Source organism: Rhincodon typus, chromosome 14 (genome assembly GCF_021869965.1).
Source record: "Rhincodon typus isolate 14 chromosome 14, sRhiTyp1.1, whole genome shotgun sequence".
Taxonomy (NCBI): Eukaryota; Metazoa; Chordata; class Chondrichthyes; order Orectolobiformes; family Rhincodontidae; genus Rhincodon; species Rhincodon typus.
The window spans coordinates 38,408,290-38,414,289 of NC_063345.1; positions in this window are offsets into that span (position 1 = coordinate 38,408,290).

The following is a 6,000-nucleotide window of genomic DNA, read 5'->3' on the forward strand; positions in this document are numbered from 1 at the left end:
GTCAGCATCCAGATAGGCTGAAAGTGAGTGAGTGCTAAGAGGCCAAATGAACAGGCTGGAGATGTAGACTGGTCCAGTCCATAAGCTGGGTGTGTCCCCTTGCAGGAGCATTACAATGTTAGTTGCAATTCAATCCTGAGGTGCAGCACCGAAGTGCAGATGTGCCCTGTAAGTGGATTGGAAATGTGCCATGTGGGTTCTTTGAGTCTGATGCATGTTGGATGCCAATGCTTATGGACATGGGGTGCATGAGGCTGGTGCCCATGGCTCATGTCTCATGTCTTGAGATGTTAGTGCCTGGTATCCAACCAGGTCGTCCTCTGGAGCAAGTGGCAAGCTGCAATTGCCAAGTGCCAGTCCCATTTCCATGGCAATCACAGTTAATGCCTAGTTTGCTTGCAGCAGATGGTGGGATTAAAAGTCACATATTAATGGGACAGATTTGCATTTACTAAGATCATTAATAAACAATAATCCCCTTTAGTAGACAGCTCATTGCTGCCTGACTCGACACCCAGAATGTATTTGTTTTATTAATGTCCTGAAAGAATTCAGATTGAAGTTGCATTTGCTCCACCCAAACTGATGAGCCAAACAGTCTTTGGGCAAAGAAAAGAAATTAGTCTTTCACGAAGCCCCAAGGGAGGCATACATGACATACCTCGCTCTTGATAGTCGTTATTATGCCTAATTAATTAATACTAATTTTACCTATTGCTATTATGCACCAAACTATACCTTGTGTAAGACAAGTGCTTTTCTTGTTAAGACTCTATAAGGGTCTATTCTCTACCACTGATAATTAGACAGACCCTTAGATTCAGCAGAAGTCCCACTTGGTCAGGTTGGTTACAATATATCTAAAAAAAGAAAGATATGGGGGTGGGAGCAGTGGCAGTGTCCTTACCTCAAATCCAGGAAGCCTGTGTCCAAGTCCCACCCACTTCAGACACATGTGATTACATCTCTGAATATGTTGATTAGAAAACATTTAAAAACTAAAGAATAGGACTTTCATGATGCAGTGGTAGTAGCCCTACCTCTAGGCCAGGAGGCCTGGATTCAACTCACATCTATCCTGGAGGTCTGTCATACATGTCTGAATAGCATGATTCGAAATATCTAATAAGGAAGGATGAGGACTCTTGTGATGCAGGTGGCAGTGTCCCTACCTCTGGGACAGAATGTATGGGCTCATGCTGCACCTGTTCCAGAGATGTAGCATCGTATATCTGAACGGGTTCATTTAAAATTAACAAAAAGGAAGTTTATTCCCCACTAAAGGGAGTTGGTTAGGAAGAGGACAAAGCAGACCCAAGTTTATATTTTGTTTAGAAAGATTGATGGCAGCAAACTACTTCAGCTACAAGCCACCATTGGTTGGTAAGGAGAGAATGATGATATGGTAACTAGCAATGCAGATTCAAATTCCATTTGATGCTGAAGAAAAGAAAAATGAAGACAAGTGACTTTACCAATTTAAGAACATTTCCACTTTAAGAAGACACAGGCAGTCAGTCAGCAACTGAAATTGGCAGTCAGCTGCAGTTGTTGGAGCAACAGGAGGGTGCGAAAAACACCCCAGAAAAAGGAATCTAACAGAAAAAAAAAATTCATCAATTTTCAGACTTTTTTTAAAAACTGGATACTTGGGACTTCATCTTCAGTTGAAAGATTTATCAAGACTGTAAACAAAATGCTTTGTTTTAGAAACTGAACAAGAGGATGTGCTTTGTGCTTAGGCCTTTATCTGGAAGTGGAGAAAAACTCCATCTTAACTGCAAAAAGTTAGGAAAGCCCGCTAGAGTTTGGGAATCACTGTTTTGATCATTAAAATATTTGGGAAAGCTCTTTGCAAGTAGTACAGAGATTCAGTATTTCCATTTAGTATAATTTTAAAGTGAAAAAAAGTACCACAATACAGTATTCATAGTTAACAGAATTTAAAGATTTACTGAAAGAATATCATAGTGCATTGCTGTAACATAGTCTAAATTCTGATGACTTTAAGACTGCAGGATCTAAAATGAGAAACAGCTATGGATGCTGGAGATCTGAAACAAAAAGAGAAATTGCCAAGAAACTCAGCAAGTCTGGCAGCATCTGTGAGGAGAAAGCAGACTTTGCTTTCTGCACTTCTGCATAACTCTGTTTCTCCCGACAGATGCTGCCAGACATGCTGAGTTTTGCCAGAATTTAAAAAGACATTGATTTAATATAAGAATACCAAATAGAAGGCAGTAGATTTCAAACAGTACTGAGGTGCTACAGATTGTAGCGCTTCCAAAAAATAACAGACAGGATAGTGGAGAGGACAAATGAAGTTCAATACAGAGAAGTTTGAGGTTGTGCAAATTGGCACAAAGAACATGGAGAGACAGTATAAAGGATACTATTCTAAAGGGTGTGCAGGAGTAGAGAAATCTGGGTGTATATGTACCTAAGTCATTAAAAGTGGCAGGAAACATAGATTTAACTCATAATAAAACAGATTATATTCTAGGCATCATTAATAGGAGGCAAAGAGTACAAGAGTAGGGAGGTTGTGATTAACTTATACACTGGTTAGACCTCAGCTGGATTATTATGTACAGTTCTTGGCTTTACGGAACAGGAAGGAGATGAATGCATTGGAGACAGTGCATGGTTGTGAGAATGATTTTAGGGAAGAGACACTTCAGTTAAGAGGAAAGACTGGAGAAGTTGGGATTGCTTTCCTTAGAGATGAAAAGGCTAAGAGGAGATTCAATTGAAGTTTTCAAAATCATGAGGGGGTTAGACAGAGTGGACAGCAAGAGACTATTTCCACGCATAAACAGATAGGGAACTGATGCGTTTTGAAGTGTTTTGCAAAAGAAATAAAAGCAAAGTGGGAATTTTTTTTATTGACTCAGCAAGGAGTTAGGGTCTGGAATATGTTGCCTGGAAATGTGGCTGAGGCAGGTTCAATCAAAGCATTCAAGAAGGCATTGGATGATTGTTTAAGTAAAAACAAGGTGCATGATTATAAGGGAAAAAATGGGAAGATTGGCACCATGCTAAACTGTTCAAAGAACCAATGCTGACACAATGGGCTGAATGGCTTCCTTGTACATCTCTGAGACTGTTTAACATTTAAATCATTTATAAGTTGACACTCATATCAGTGAGAGATAGTAGGAACTGCAGATGCTGGAGAATCCGAGACAACAAGGTGCAGGGCTGGATGTGAGACTGTTTTATCAGATAATATGTATTTGATGATATTATATGATGAAATTTTAATATACTCCATAGTTTATTGTTCTTCTAATCTGCATTAAGTAGTGTCTCTTATTAGTTAATTTTGCTTAATAAGTTAGAATTGCCATACTACTTGTTGCTTGTTTTGATTACTGGTAACCCTTAGTGAGTTAATACTCCTTTATCAAATAGTCTTCCCATATCAATGAGCATTCCTTGATCAGTTGGTATTTCTTTTTCAGTTAATTATTCTTTTCCTTTGAACACTTTTCCATCCTACCTGCCTTGTTGTTTGTGTCCATCTTGATCTTGTGCCATCACCAGTATGGAAAGTTTGAAAAGTCTTTTGGATTTTTTGGTAGATCCTCACAACTGCCAGACATGGACCTGAGGCTGAATGAAATAGGTATCATATAGACTGTACTCCTGAATAACATGCAGTCAAGAGACAGGTGTGCTTTGAACGAATAACTCTCTGGAACAGCTTTGGATTTAGAGTACTTGCAAATTTCAGCATTATGTCAATAATCCATATCTTTGCATTTCTGTGCATAGCATTTCAAACACAATGTTGAATGACTTTTTATCTCCCTGCCCCTGCTATATAAAAAGAAATCCATATTGCAAAAACATTTATGGAATTTAAAATATAACAGTTAATTAATAAATGATACAGTAATAATGAAATATTATGATGCCCTGGTTCAATCAATTCCGTGTGAGCAGTGAAAATTCTGTTCTGGAGCTATGTAGCAGTGTGGGTCTGCCTTCCAATTGTGGAATTTTCTGATTGTGGTAAGGTGGTCAGCAGTTACCACAGGAAATGTGCAACACTTCTGCTTGGAAGTGGTAGCTGGCAATGCATGACCATGTGACGGCCAGCTAATTAGTTATGCATAATTGAGCAGCAGAGTGAATAATATGGCAGGCAGACAGGAAGATGACACTATTAGCTCTTGGGTCGAATGGTGCCCAACTGTAAGGCCACCCAGACTGCCATTCATTTCCTGCAAATCAACGTCATTTGTCTCTTCAAGCAAACATCAGGGTTACTATTGAACCTTTGATTTTTGCCCCCAGTCCTTAGCTATGTCTTGATAGAGCAGACAAAGAGTGGCTCCAGAGTATAACAATGCCTCGCTGCAGGTTCTCTTCCAGGCTGACCAGGAAAGACAAAAGGTCCTGTTTCGTACGTTCGGCAGAAGGAAGGCTTCTTTCCTGAACAAGGCAGATTAGACACAGGTCGCAACACAGGTTAACACCTATCGAGCCAACTCCAGAACCTGGTGCAGTGCTAAAAGATAATAAATGATTTACTACACTGAGTCAGGGTAAGCGAAACTATGTTGTCACTGCAAAGTGACACTTGTAACAGCATCAGGCAGTGTAAGTGTGCGAGTGCAGAGGTTACTCAGATAATCTTGAGACAGTTCTTGGTATCTTCCACTGAATGGATACTGTATTCCCAGTTAACAGTCAATGGTCATTTATTGATCCTATATGCTGGACTATTTCAAAGAAAATGTCTTCGTTATTTATACATTTACTATGTGCTTTCCAATGTATTACCTTACACTTATCCACATTAAAATCTATCCATTTGTTTAAATAGTCCAGGTCTTTAATGAATGCTGTTTATTTTTCTCACATGTGTTACCCAGTGTTATAATTGTGAACCATCAGTTACTTTTAGAATATTAAATGATACATTTTCCTCCAGATCACTTGTGAAAACTGTTACCTGAAGAAAAAAATTGTGGAGTGGAGGTAATAGTTCCACTTGTATATTTGCATGTTTCATTTTTACAGAACCTCGATTTTTCACTTAGTGATGTATTTACATTCAGCTAATACAAAGCACAGCACTGAGATTGAAATGCCTAGCTAGTCAATGTTCACATTGTATTTCTGTTATGTTTAATGTGGAATGCTTCAGTGAGGTTTTGTCCCTCCACACTCAAATTGTACAAATTGGAACTTTGGAAATTCTGCAGCTGGAGCTGTCAACATCATCCTATTCTCTGGAACTAACACTCCGAAGAATGAAAACCATCTAAGTGGAGATTTCTATCAGACATTTTTCACAAAAATGGTCAGATCAAACTTCTAGTACTTTTTTTTAGTTTACTTTGTTGTATTGAATATCCTAAGATACATTTGAATATAGGAACAGGGGTGGGCATTCTACTCCTCAAACTTATTCCAACATGGCTATAATGTAACTTAAATACATCAATCTGCTTTGGTTCCATAACCCTTAACACAATGTCAGCATGTAAAACACAAAAATAATTTATGCATTAATAATAGGCAAGGCAATAAGTAAGGAAACTAGAACTTACTGAAGATTAAGGAGGAAATCCATCTATAGAAGTGGAAGATATTGATATGGTTCTCAGTTAAGGCTTTTTGTGTGTCTTCATAGAAGAAAGGACAACACAGAGATTATAGATAAGAAGGAGGAGTTTGAAATATCAGATATTATAAACAGAGTGAGAGAGGAAATATTAAAGCATCTACCAATTTTAAGCGCAGTTAAAATGCCATTCCTGGATGAAATGTATCATTGTCTGTTAAGAGAAACAAGGGAAGAAATATTGGAGACCTCTACTATTATTTTCCATCCTTTCTGGGTAAAGGTAGAGGGTTTTAATATTATACCAATGTTTAAGACAGAAAAGGTTAGTGTGAGTAATTGCAGGTCATTTAGAATAATTTTGGTGGTATGCAAATCATTGGGAAAAGTTCTGAGGAATGGTATTACACACTTAGAAGGAT